Source organism: Nothobranchius furzeri, chromosome 1 (assembly GCF_043380555.1).
Source record: "Nothobranchius furzeri strain GRZ-AD chromosome 1, NfurGRZ-RIMD1, whole genome shotgun sequence".
Lineage (NCBI taxonomy): Eukaryota > Metazoa > Chordata > Actinopteri > Cyprinodontiformes > Nothobranchiidae > Nothobranchius > Nothobranchius furzeri.
The window spans coordinates 48,400,590-48,414,659 of NC_091741.1; the positions used below are offsets into that span (position 1 = coordinate 48,400,590).

Consider the following 14,070-nt stretch of genomic DNA (forward strand, 5'->3'; position numbering starts at 1 on the left):
CATATGTATTCTGGCATGAAACCTTTATGGATACACTCGCATGTGCAGCAGAGAGGGCAGATAGTGTTAATTTTACTTGTGCTTCTTTCACAACTTCCGCTTAACAGATAGACACGTGGCAGACGTGCCAAGCAAACGAATACCACACCACTTTGACCTAAATACCAAATGTGGAAATGTTGCTCCATTCTTGTAAAACAGTCATAAAATCGATTACTAGTATTCACGTTTGTTTCAAACAATGACCTATGCTTGAACATGTTTTTAACTAAATGGCAGTTGTGTTTATTGGCTAAAGTTTACTTTTTTAATTATATATTAATCGACATAGTTTAATTTCAATAAATAAAAGCATACTTTACATTCAATTTCACATATTTATAAGATTTGTGTGGTCCACCTGAGCTATTACGCAATACTTCAATTTCTTGGTATTTTAAACCTTTGGTTTGGATAAAACTACAAAAGCACTTCGTCTTTTCCTAGCAGGCGCTGATTGGGCGGCTTTTTCCATTGACTCATCTGATTGGATGACTGGCGCTCATGCGACTTGCGTCAGAATTGAACTCCTCCCATCGACGTTGGTGAGTCGAGCCTGGTCCTCCAGCAGCCGCGGCGCGGTCAGTACTGCTTCGGACTGGAGGGGAGCTGAGTAGAAACTCTAACTCCAACTGTTTTCTATCACCCTGAGCGGCAATTCCTCCTCAGGTAACCGGAGCAGGTGAATAATACAGTTCGTGTTTTTCACTGTTAAATTTTATTGTTGTCTATCGGCTTGTTTTAAGCTTTTAAATTTCACCATGTACTTTCTCAGCGTAACGTTAGCACCTCACTGAATGTAACCTGCCAGTTAGCAGCTAATTCTAGCTGTCCAAACAACAGAGGAGTTCAATCTGAACAGCTTTCCTTTCTCAATTCGAGACATTATTTCTTACGCTAAGACATTATTTGGCACGTTTAAAGCCAGACAACTGAACAGGGAAAGCTGTCAATGTGAGCATTAGCTGTCTGGAGAGTTTTTTTGGCTTCTAACGGACGTGGCAGCTCTTGTTAGCGAACTAGCCATCGAGCTAGCTCCTTGTAAACAAACTCAGCGTAGACAGTCGAAAGGCTGTAGTGAGGTGTTTTTCTTCTTACATCGCACGTTGCTTCAAATATAAGTAGATACGTGTTTATAAAGAGTAGTTTAAACAAACTAAAGGATATGATTTTCAGATGTTTTGTGTGAAAAGTGCACGAGTTCTCTCATGGGCAGTCTGACTGGAGTTTCAGGCATTTCTTTGTCTTGTTTTCTTGCCAGTGTTGACTTTTGTCTGAGTCGATACAATGTTTGCTTCATTTAACTATGTTATTTATTTATTTTTTTATTTTTAATGGGTATTGCCTTGATATTGAAGTCGTCACATATTTTTTTGTACTTGGATGATTGACATCAGACAGTTGCTGTTTTTTATTTTTATTTTTCAGTATTAGTCTGGTTTTGCCAGGGTGATTTGTTTAGTATTTACTTTCAATCGTGATTGTGATTTGATGATTTATGGCGCTTATTTTGTGAACATTTCTTTTTGTAGTCATACTTGCGATAACACTTAAAATGTATTTACATTACTTTATAGTTTAAAGTGGTATCATTGTATAAGCAGTTTTCCTATGATTTTGTTTTTTTTAAACTAAACGATAAATATAAGTTAATTTTTTATTACTTTTAAACTTTTCATATAAAAATAAGTGGGGGGTTTTACTCAAAATTTTCCAAGACAACCTTAAGAATTTGCTCATGATGGGATTTGCCCAGCTAGTGCTTTAGCCCACCCCCAACATTCATGTTTAGCCAAGTAATGCTGTCACAACTTGATGGGAGTTTTACCAAGTCAGTTGGTTGTCTACAGTCATCACCAGCTGGCAACACTGACAAACAACCCACCTGCTGCAATTAAACATTTATCAGCTATTAACTTCTCAGAATTGTATATCTGTAGCATAGCAGTAAACAGATGGTGTTTATACATTATTGATATTTATATAAAGTGTAGATTATTATTTACAGCATCCCAATATTTCCCACCAGAAGAATATTGTTTGTATGATTGCCGTCTGTTCGTGCTTCTCTGGTTGTTCAGTGTGCCACAAAGCATGAGGTCATTATATAAATATTTAATGGGTTGGGGAGCTAAGCTGCAAGCCAGTTTGTCTTGAACTCAAACTTTAAATGTACCAAAAACTCTCAGCAATCTTCTTACACTAGTTTACTTAATTGAAACCTGTGCTATACTTTTCTTAAATGATTTTAGATGTTTTTGTAATCATGATCTTTCTGTGAGCTCTTTTTAGGACTTTTCTAGGTGTTCTTCACCTTGCTGTATTCCTGGCACCTGTGTACATTGTCTTCTTCTGAGAAAAAACATACTGACGTTTATCACGTTATTTCTTTGCAATGTTCCAGCGCCAATCTGATTATCTGACATGGAAGTTTGCTATAAAGATATTGATCAATATTTATGCAAAGAATGCAGCCACTTGAGTTCATCCTTTCACCACCTCTCATCCGGAAAACGTTGTTCTTAAGAAGCCTATCATGGTTTATACAGGAAGTACAGCTCCCCAGTGATGGTGGTATATAATGAAGTCTGTCTTTGACAGTGTTTCAGACAGGCGAGCAGCTAAATTTGGCTCCTAAGAATAGTAGCGCTGTCTGTTAAATCCATTGATCATAACAGATGTAGCTGCCTTCCATTTCTGTTATGCTTTTTTGTGTGTACTTTTGTGTGTGTGTGTGTGTGTGTGTACGCTGAGAAACGAAGCAAAACACAGCTTTGCTTAAAATACTTTACTTTGAAATGTTATTGCCTAAAGAAGTATAAACAAACATCACTTGCATAAAACCAAGAGGCATGTGGTAAGTTAATTAGTTTGTCAGATGGAAGAGAAATCATCCCGTTCCTAAACATCTGAGACTGTAAATAAGACTTAGTTTGTATTTAAGTGTTTATGTACATATCCAATGGCATTTATATTCATGTATTTTTGTTTCCCCTCACTTGCTTTTATCTAATGATAGAAAATGTTTATCTGCTACGGAAAATATAGACTTTTTATTTACAAACAATATGAAAGTATTTGTTTAATTTAGTTATTTTTTTTATTGGAGACTCGGTCATTGCTTTAGAAGATGCAAAAATAGTTGTTTCATATTTTTTAGGAAACCATAAATAAAAGAATGAAATTGATGGTTCGAAAATGAATCCTGCATTTGAGGCATTTAGTGTCTTTCTGTAATATCTCAACTGTTTTATTAATAAAACATAATGAGCCACTTAATGTTGTAGCATCTAACATGGAGACATAACCTGAGTTCATTATCGAAGACAATAAACACAATTCTCTCCCAGGTAGGGAGCTGTGAGGAAGATCCACAATTAGTTTGTAAATTTCTTTTTTAATAATAGCAAAATACAATGAAATAGCTTTTCCAGTCAGTATGACATTCCGCACAAAGAAAATTACTTTCTAAGAGCTTGATGTTGCTCTTTTTACCATGTGAGACCACTAATTTTCATTTGACCCACTTTTGGATTACCACCTAGTGCTTAAAGCCACCTCATCTGGTTTTCACCAGCAGTGTGTTCACCTCGGTGTGGTCCTCTCTGTTCTCACACAGTTGGTAGTGGTCTGGTACCATGCAGAGACTTTGTAATTTTCTCTGCCTAGTAAATCAAACATTGTGTCTTTGGGGTTGTCTGCTTACAACTCATCTGGGAAAGTCAAATTTAGATGCGTTTGTGTTTCGATTTGCTAAGTAAAGCTATAGTGATTGCTCTGTAAGGTTCACTCCCAAACGGCTAATTCATTACATTCATCACTTGTTTTTGCATTTTTCCACTATGTGTGTTCAGGGGTTGTTCTCGGTAGCAGCTGTACTGTGTGCACATAAAACAAGAGTGTGTGTGTGTGGTTATCTTCACACTGTCTGTCTTTGTTTAGCTCTCAATCATAAGACTCCTTAGCCTGGCAAGCCAGACTAAATAAATGTATTTGCAAAGCAAGAATTTGGTCTAGTTCACTAGGCTAAAGACTCCTGGCAGCTGGGTCAGAATGTCGTTGTTGTATCAGGACACCAGGGGACACCTACTTTACTCATGCATTTTTGATGTGGATTCATTTTAATTTAGGAAAAATGCCAAATTATCTGAGATGATTTTAAAATTCTAACATTGTGTTCTAAGAAGCCAGCCACACCCATGTAAAACATTACGGTGTGTAAAGGCTAACACCACACTTCTGTTGTACCTGTGTGGAGACGGAGATAAGCAAGGATTTTAAGTAATGTCCCAGTTTGGTTGATGTTGGTTGAGTTTACGCGTTGGCATCAGAGAAACATCATAGTCGGACTGAACAGTCAAAGCATTTATGCGGCCACTAAAAGCTGGTTTAGGTCACTGTAAAGCTACCCCAAGTTTAAAGGGAGGCCCAGGAACACACAGCATAAAGCACAGTGATGTGAGTGTGTAAAAGCAAATGTTCTGCTTAGTCTACAAAAAACTTTAAAGGGACAGAGCAAAGCCATGTTGGAGAGGAGCTTCTGTTTCATATGCAAAGCAGAATGATGTTTTCAGTGAGTTTAGATCTGTTTTATTTCAGAAAATAAGAATCATGCTCAAAGTAATCTCATTGCAGAAGCTGGTAAATGTGCACGAATGAATATAAAACCACTGGAGTACAGGAAATAAGAACTTAATTTAAGTTTGCTGCAACTGTTTGGGACAAATTTAGAGCCCTTCAACTTTTTTTCCTACCCAAATAATTTTTTTAGGTTTTATTTTTCAGATTTTGTTCAGGCGCACATGTTAAATGTCATTTGAGTTATTGTGATTGGCTAAAGACAATATGGTGCCAGCCAACCTTGTGCGTTCTCCAATCAGCTCTAAAGATTCCACTGTTTCCATGAGTCCATGATATACCCAGCTGGCTCTGTCCCAGAGGGGCACCCGGGAGCCCCTTCTCCCGTTCTCATCGTTGAAAAAAATTTGTCAGTCGCGTTGAGTGACCAGCTGACCAGATCCTTTTTTAATAATTTCCAGTTTCCAGAAAAAATGCAGAAGCACCGTGCACACAAGACAGGACAAAGAGCCTTGGGATAAGAGGGAGGGAGAGGGAAAAAAGTGTCTGTACTCTCCAAGAGCCAGAAGACAAAGAGAAGCACTTGAGCTAATGGTAGAGAAAAAATGTCTTCAAAAAACAATAAAACTCTTGCTCACATCAGTCTCGTTACTGACTTCTCAAGCTGACCCTGTGGTTTTGATAGCTCTATACACCATGACTGATTGTGTATGTTAAGGGTGAAAGACCGATGGAAGCCATCATGTTGTTCAAAGGGCAATGTGCACAAGGTGTTGCCTTAAGTTTTTTGGGTTTATAGTTATGGATTGATATAACAGCAGAACAGTGTCTTGGTCAAAGGTCTAAATATCTGTGCAGTTCTGTTAACTTCATTTACTGCATAAGTAAATCAATTTACTGTCAGCAGCCAAAGAAAACAATTTAATTTAAATAAAATGTGTAATTTATACAAATAATAAGAGCAAAAAAACCCTGAAATATAATACCGAACACCGAATAGATGTCAGGTTTACCTCAGAGTCAGGTTTTGTTAGACTTGTGTAACCAGCTATGCTTGACTTTTCTGTGACCGTTTAGGGCGTCAGTTTGAGTTAAGAAACTTGTGGTACAAGTCAGAAAAATGCTTAGGTCATACTTAAGTAAAGGCATTGAGGTAGTGCTCACTCCTCACCCCTGCCACGACGTGGACCTCAAGGATCAATTCTGCTCAATGGTCAACTTTCTTTGCGGGGTCACCCATGAAGACAGTGGGATGGTTAATAAAAATGATTCACTTAGATTATCTATAATAGATCAAAATGACAATGAAACACATGAGATCACAGCTGGCCTTAAATAGGAATTCTAGATTCTTTATTTCTTCGCGTTGAGCCTAATTTTTACTTCATCTGTGTCGGTGCAGAGACACGCAACATAATTATGCACAGAGACTGACGAAGACACGCCCAACTTTTAAATATGGCCCAATCCAAATACTCACACTGTGCCGTACGGTCTTCTGTGAAGTGCACTTGGAGGAAGTGCGCAGCAAGGCTTTGAGCGTGTGATATGCAAGTGTGCAAACAATTGCTGAATGAGGACAGGGAGCATTGCGTCATCGATCGCAAAACATGCCGGGATGCTGATCGCTGTTTTATTTTATTTTTTTAAACCTTTATTAACAGCTTTCAAATGAACAACCTCACAATTATTTGAAATAAATTTATGTTTTATCACTTTTATCCAAAGCGACGTACAATTTTTTACCTATGGGGAGAACCTGCTACTCCATGCAGAAAGGCCACAGCTGAGTTTTGAACCTGCAACCTCAGCTGCAGCCTTTCTGCGTGGAGATGTTCTCCCCATACATGTGTGGTTTTCCTCCGGGTACTCCAGTCTCCCCCACAGTTCACAACAAATGTACATGCAACCCTGGCTGGGATCACGCAATGGAAGGGTGCAAGCGTGGTGGTAGGAGTATTGAGATTGGGCCTATCCATCAAAAGTGATAGACTGCAAGCTTGTGATTGGTCAGGATGGCTCTTCCTATGAAGTAGTCAACAGCACCACCATTGACCCCTAAAGATATTTAGTGAGACACAGAACAGGTTGTAGAACGCCTTGCAGAAAAAGTCTAAATATGAACGTATATTCACCCGTGACTGAAGGAAGGATATGCAGCAAGCATTTTCGGGGATAGAAATAACTGGAAACTAGGGTTTGGAAATGGCAATCACATGAAAAGGTGGAGGAAAATGAGGGACAGATTTGCTTGTGTTAAAAAGTTTCTGAAACATATTAAAACAATGTAAACACAATAGTAAATACACTATGTTGGACTAAATACATGACTTTAATGGTAGCAGGATACCCCAGAAAAGTGCCTTGCCCTCTGTTGTCTTGGCGAGGAGTTCTGCTTTGCAACACTCCCCAGGTGACGGAGAAGTCCAAAGTGAAAACCTCTTTAATATGTTTGTGCCACTCCACACTCGAGCTGACAGAGAAGTATAAATTAGGCTTTACTCTTTGTCTCATCCAGGTTTTGATAATCAAGTGAAAACTGTGGCACTAACATTTGTGTCGGAGAGAAATTCTGTGTAGTTTATGCGTTAGGGTGTGGTGTAACAGTTTGTTGTGACTCTGTGAAGGAGAGAGTTATGACGTAGCAGGTGACGAGCTTCAGGACATGTCTGGTGTGGTGACTCATACAGCCAGCTCTCAATAAAGTGACAAAGTTGGGCTGTTTAACAAAAATTCACACCAGGTGCAAGAGCTGGCAGAGATTGTGCTTTTGCTGAGCCATCTACATTTTTTTAATCTAGACTTTTTAAAATTCTTAAGTCTCCTCCTCGGTGGTCACTGAAACTCATTATGATCCGTTCCAATGTAAAAGAATTATAATCATTATTGTTGTGTTACTGTTTTAGGTTGTTTTCCTCAGCATGACCTTTGTCCTACATTTACTTCCTGGTAAAGGAAACCGTGTTTACCTTCAAATCATCTGTGACCCACATTTCTGTCGTTACGCAACTCCCATAGTTCTCAGGCATAGTTCAGGATCAGACAAGAAGACCTGCCGCAGAACCGGTTTTTGAGTCATAATTACTATTTTCTCTCCTTTAACATGGATTTCACCTACTTCAGGCCTGTGAATGTTTACTCATTTCTTATTTTGTCGCAGGTTTAATCCTCACCTGGAAAAATAAAATCATGTTTTTTATCATTTAAACTTAATTATAGTGATGGTCTAAGGCAATACTTAGCAGAAAATATGAGTTTTGTTTAATCAGAAATTGGTTCTCCAAGCTAGAAATTCATATCTTCATTTCTCCTTTTTTAAAATGTCACTTCTGTGTTTTAGATCTGTCACCACATTATCATGGAGGACAAAAATAGAGCAATAACTGATCATCTCACATTGACCTTTGCCTTCTGTGTTCAGGGATATTAATAATTATTGTTATTACTCCTAAATTCATAGTGACGAGTTTGATTGTTGAGAATAAAAGTTTCTCTAGTGTCCAGGATCTTTTTGTTTTCACCTTAACGGTGATTAACTCTGGCTAGCTGGCCTTGATGGCTGCAAGTAATATTTGAATTGGTGTTTTGATAAAAGAGCAGCGACACGCAGCACAGGTGAGATGCTGAGACGTGCTTGGTGACAGGACACTAAAAATAAACGCAGTTAGAACAAAGTCCAAACAGGAGAACCTTTTTCACATTTTTTGACACGTTTAAACACAAAAAGTGTTTTTTTAAACTGGTTACTTGCAAAACTATCTACCTTTTTTTAGGGTTGCACAATATATCGGCATCAATATCGTTATCAGCCGATGTTAGTCATTTTTTAACATATCGGTATTGGCCCGATAAATAAAACTTGGCTGATATTAATAACTGATACATTTTCCACCTTGTTTCCATTTGTTTATCTTTGGTGACGGGGGTGATGTGTATTTGTTTAGTCACATGACATGGTTGTAATCATCTCAGAAGTGTAAATGTGTGAGGTGTGTGTACATAACGTAAATTTAGCGTTAATAAGTTTCATTTTATACAAAATCTGCTGAATTTAGAAGTATTAATGTCTGTATTTCGGTATCGGTGAATATCAGTTATTAGCCATAACAGTGATGTTAATATCGGTATCGGTCCAAAAATTTCATATCGGTGCATCGCTAATTTATTTTTTATTCTGAGCTTAAATTTTCTAAGTGGAGTTCAGTAAATGGATGTTTAGCATATGTATTTTTAAACTGAATGGTTTTCAAAAACAGCTTCCAGTTGGAGATGTTGACTTGTTTTTATTATCACTCACACTGACGTGACACTTGATTGAGTCAGTTGTTTTGATTGAGTCAGTTGTTTTGATGATTTCTAAAGCTGATTATTTTTACTGTCTGGCTATTAGCTTGCTGTTATTGCTCTGAACGGCTCATTTAAGGAAGTAAAACGCCGCAATTGACTCATTTTTCACTTCATACATGCATTTCACTGTAATATTGAGTTGATGGTAATTGAAAAAGTAGAAGGACATTTTTATAGCTGACTATTTGCTTGTAATTTATCGTTAGCACGGTTAGCTCAATGTTAGCCTCTAGCCTTCTTTACCCAATATTATGTTTATGTATTTAGCAGACGCTTTTGTCCAAAGCGACTTACAAGAGATAATGAAGCCTTCAGGCTAGCAATATTAGAGTAAAACAAAAAGATGCTGTGGCCTCTAAGGGGTACAAGACACAACTTCTGGGTCGCTCTTGTTACTGGCCTCGGTTCTTTAAACAACTCTGGAGCTTTTTGCTGGTCGTAGTCAAATTCCAAATGCCAGTACTGTGGCGTTAGCTCGCAGGAATCACGGCAATCAAACACTCACTGATGTTGAACAGTAGCTACATCCCTCTGACAATCTCTCTGAGAATGAAATATGTTTTAGTATAGCCCTGCTACCAACAATATTCAGACAGACTGTTTTGAGGTTATTTCACTATAGAAGTTTTACTGTATTCTCACACACTGCACCTTTAAACATTTAGGATTTTCATGGTTTTCCTGATTTTGAGGACAAACAGGCATGCTGCCTGTTTAATGTGAGGTTTAGTTAATCAGAAGAGGGTTAGGGAAGCACGCTGAACACTCTTCCTCCATCATGTTTATTAATTCTAGAGTTTTTGTGAGATTTCCTGTCTAATTGGAGAACGTTCATGTAGTTCATGTAGTTTTTGCGGTGTGGCTGGACACAACCCGTGTAAGACCAAAACTGTGATGTCTGTGATTTATTCATCGTCACATATGGAGTTTCTTGTTTTGAAAATCGTCCTGCCACACGAATCAGGCCTAAGCAGCTCACAGCTGATGGAAAAATGAGTGAAGCGTTTGTCTAAATGTTTCTTATTCTTTTAAATATAGCAGAAAATATGAGCTTTCTGGGTTTCTGTTAACTGCTGTGGTTATAGTCACCACGCATGAAACTGTAATGAGTCGCTGTGGACAGAAAAGTTTCAGGTGGTTTCAGAAGTGCTACTTTTTTGGAGTCGGAATCAGATTAGACCTGGGAAACCCCACGTGGTCCGAGTTATTTGGTTTAGAAGTCACTTTTGTATCACGCATTCCAGTTTCTCTTTTATCTCTGTATGTGTTCTCTCCTGCTTGTTTTCACAAGGCTGTGCAGAAACATCTCCTGTAATTGTCTGTATGGTCTTTTTTTTTAACTCTTTTTAAGCAGCTAAACAGAGAAGAAAACTATTATTTCTGTGATAAATAAACCCTCATAAGCACAAACAAAAATAGTTTCTGTTTCTAGCATGTGGACTTGGCATCTAAATCACAGATCTGCTGAATGTCTTCCTATGGTCTGCATTTTGCATTAAGTTTCATTTAAAATGTTGTTTTTCACTCTCACCACATGTTTACCCATGCAGAGCAGCCTCCTACCTTCTCAGAGCGTCAGAGGTTGTTTGTTCTTGTGAGGCCATGAAGCCACCAGAGATTATTATCCTGGGAAGTCATTACAACTGCTGACAAACCCATCAGAGCTGCTGAGGTGCCTTTGTGCTGCGTAACTTTTCATCGTGACAGAAAATGAAGCAGCAGCAGGGTTTGGTAAATTGAGTACTTTAAGAGCCCAATATATATTACAGCTGCTTATGACCAATAAGCTGTGATACTCCTATCTAAATATAGAATATCATCCTGTCTGGTCTTTATTTTGCTTTAATCAGAAGATTCTAGGAATCTTTATTCATTAGGGGATTGTACACACTTTGTTTTGATTCAGAAAACAGTCAGGTTAATAAAAGTAAGAATTTATTTTTACAAACAATTAAAACTTGACAAGTTAACTAACATTTACTGTGATGGGTGGAACTAGATGTAATGTATGAATCCTATGTGTGAATGCGATGTTAGTCAGAACTTCCGTATCTAGAAGAGCTGAGTTCTGGATGTAAAATAATTTGGTTTGCGTTAAGCTGTGAGCGTCGGAGACCCCAAGTACCGAAGTCCGTAGATTAACTTGCAGTAAGTAAGTAAGTAAAACTTTATTTATATAGCACTTTTCACAGATAAAATCACAAAGTATTTCACAACATACATAAAAAGGCAAAATGGGACAGGAGCACAAGGTCAACTTACATAAAAGCTTGTTTAAATAAAAGTGTCTTCAGCTGCTTTTTAAAAGAATCAAGAGTCGGCCACATGAAGAAACAAGGGCAGGGCGTTCCAAAGTCTGGGAGCTACAGCTTGAAAGGACAGGTCCCCTCTAGTTTTAAATCTGGTCTTAGGGACCTTCAGTAGGTTTTGACTAGGGCCCGACCGATATGCTTTTTTTTGGGACCGATACCGATATAAAACTTTTAACAAAGGCCGATATAATGGCCGATGAATCTCCCTCACAAAAAAAAAAAAAAAAAATGTTCTTAAGATTAAACCCTTCATTCTCTGCCTTTTTGATGCTAACTTATTTCTATATTACACACCAAAGAACAGTCTCAATAACTCACTAGGGTTTCCAAGTAATGCAAATAATATTTATTTTGCAATCTCAAAAACAACAGAACACACAAACTCAGTCAGTATGAATCTAACATTCAAGTTTTTTGTTTTCTGAGTCTGTGGAGTTTTACACTTTTGTGTTTTGATCCTTTCCAAAGCTGACAGTATTAGGAAAATAAAAATAAGATACGTTAAATGACTAGTATGTGGCAATGTGTTGTGGTTATTAGCCAACAAATAATTTGTAAGCTTTACTTACTATTTGGATTCATCAATAAAATTCGTAAATATGGAAATATTTACAGATTTATTACGTAATTAGGATATCCGTGGATATGCCTCGGGGCACCACCCCTTTAATGGGGGAAAAAAGAATCCAAACCTCTATCAATCTGTCTAAAGTTCGTAAAGTTCTTTTAACGAGCAGCAGTCCTATTTTATCCAGCACAGACAAATTTACTTGAGACAAAACTTAATTGACAATGACATTCATTAACTAATATGATCACCTTAGCTCCTTCAAAGTATTAGCCAATCAATATCAACCAACTGATTTTATCAAAACAACAAGCAATGAAACCATGGAATGATAATGGAGTAACAATCTAATCAGACCAGTGAGGAAGATGGTGATGTAATTAGGCAGAGATAGCTGAGTACCAAACTGGAGGGAATTTGAAAACAAAATGGCGGATCCTTTGTTTGGCTGACCAAAGGATCGACTCTGTGTGTGTGTGTGTGTGTGTGTGTGTGTGTGTGTGTGTGTGTGTGTGTGTGTGTGTGTGTGTGTGTGTGTGTGTGTGTTTCAGCTTATCTTCCCAACATGCACAATCAGTGGGTATGTGCAAACGTCACAGTAAACTTAATCAAAACGCTTCAAATCGCTTCACAAAGGTCAAGAAAAAAAAACAAATCAGTCATAAAGGCAAATCACAGTCTGTCAGCCTGGCCATAGCATAAACAAACTTAGATATTAAACAATGAAAGAAACGGGCTTACTCTGAGATGATCCGTTGGCGTTTTTGGTACGGAGGAGAGAAACCGTTGTTATTTTAAAGCGGTCACGTGGTCGACCGCTTGTTTCGGACTACTAGAGAAAGCGGGAGGGAAAGAGAGAGAGATAAAAAAAGGGAAGAAAAAATCTTGAAGGAACGAACGAACACAAGGCGTCCCTCTGTGTTAGGCTGAGCAGATCAGATGGCGCTGGTCCTTGATCAGCAGCTAGGCCTCGTGCACATGCTGTCCGGAGAGGTACGAAGCAGAGGCGAAGATCTCCTTACTCCAGATGAACTGGACTGGAAGAGTGATTTCTGCTCTGCGCTTCGGCTTTATAGACCCTTCCCGCGGGCGATCTCTGTAGCTGTTGGTCAGACTTGGCGTCGCTTGATGACCTCATCAAGCTGCTGCCAGCTGTAGAGGATCATGGGACATGGAGTCCCTGCTGGCGCTGATATTGTCTACGCTTCAGGGCATAGATAAACAGTCCTTTGGAGAAAATACTGCATAGTAATTTTCTCATGAGGGCAGGACCCCAACAAATGTATAAGCCTTATGCAAAATATAAGGCTGAAAAAATACAATAGATTTATTCTGTTGTAGAGAGGAATGTTTAGTTTCTCGTATCCCCCCCCCCCCCCAGCTAGGGAGAGGAGGAGGACTCCCTGCACAGCGTTTCATTGCTTTGTTGCCAACCCCCCCCCCCCCCCCTCCCCCATCCTCAGCTGCGACAACGGTCGTGTGCCGCCGAAGCGCTGTGAAACGGGGACCGCCTTCATTCATCGCCCTTGTTATCCTATTCTATAGGCCACATGGGCCGCCGAAGCGCTGCGCGCCGGCGCTCCAGCCCGCGCCGTGCAGCGATAGTTTCGGCGTCTGCACTATTTTTTTCGCGAGCCGCAGGTGAACCGCGTGAGTTTGAATAGACTGCTGAAGAAGAGCGGAGGAAATTGTCTGAGAATATTCCAGAATGTCTACAAGAAAAAGGCCAATGTTACTTACTGCCCTGCATGACTAAAGGGGAAGCAGCATGAGCTCTGCATAGAGCGTAATGCTGCGTCAGTTTTATTTAATTTTTTCAGGTTAACTTTTCAATACGAGGCCACGAGGCACACAATAAACTTAGGAAGCATGTTGAGGGGAAACATACTTTTGTCATTGCTTATTTTACCATTCAACTTACCATTGACCCAACAAATATGCTTAAAACTGAAGACTTTCCTCCTACTTCCTCATCATCGTGGTCTCTGCTTGACTGAATTGCTTCTGCTGCATGTGTGCTGTGACGGTGGCTCCACCCCCCGAGGAGTGGAGCCTCACAACATGAGTTCATAAAGCTGGCACCATCTGCTGGATAGGTAGCGCAATATCGGCCATTTCGGCCGTCTTTTTGGCCGATAGTATTAATGACCCCTATATCGGTCGATAATATCGGCCGGCCGATATATCGGTCGGGCCCTAGTTTTGACCCGAGGACCGTAGGGTGCG

At 39.1% G+C, this 14,070-nt stretch overlaps 1 protein-coding gene across 2 annotated transcripts in view; it reads left to right on the plus strand.

Annotated features, from left to right (window-relative positions):
* The first annotated feature begins 583 nt into the window (after positions 1-583).
* The window catches only part of adipor2 (adiponectin receptor 2), a 29,477-nt gene continuing 15,990 nt past the window's right edge, over positions 584-14,070 (plus strand). Inside the window, exon 1 of one of the 2 annotated variants that reach the window (XM_015958560.3) lies at positions 584-721. The gene's annotated coding sequence lies outside the window, so the exon portion shown is untranslated. The remainder of the gene's footprint in view (positions 722-14,070) is intronic. The other variant, XM_015958567.3, reaches the window with a different exon arrangement.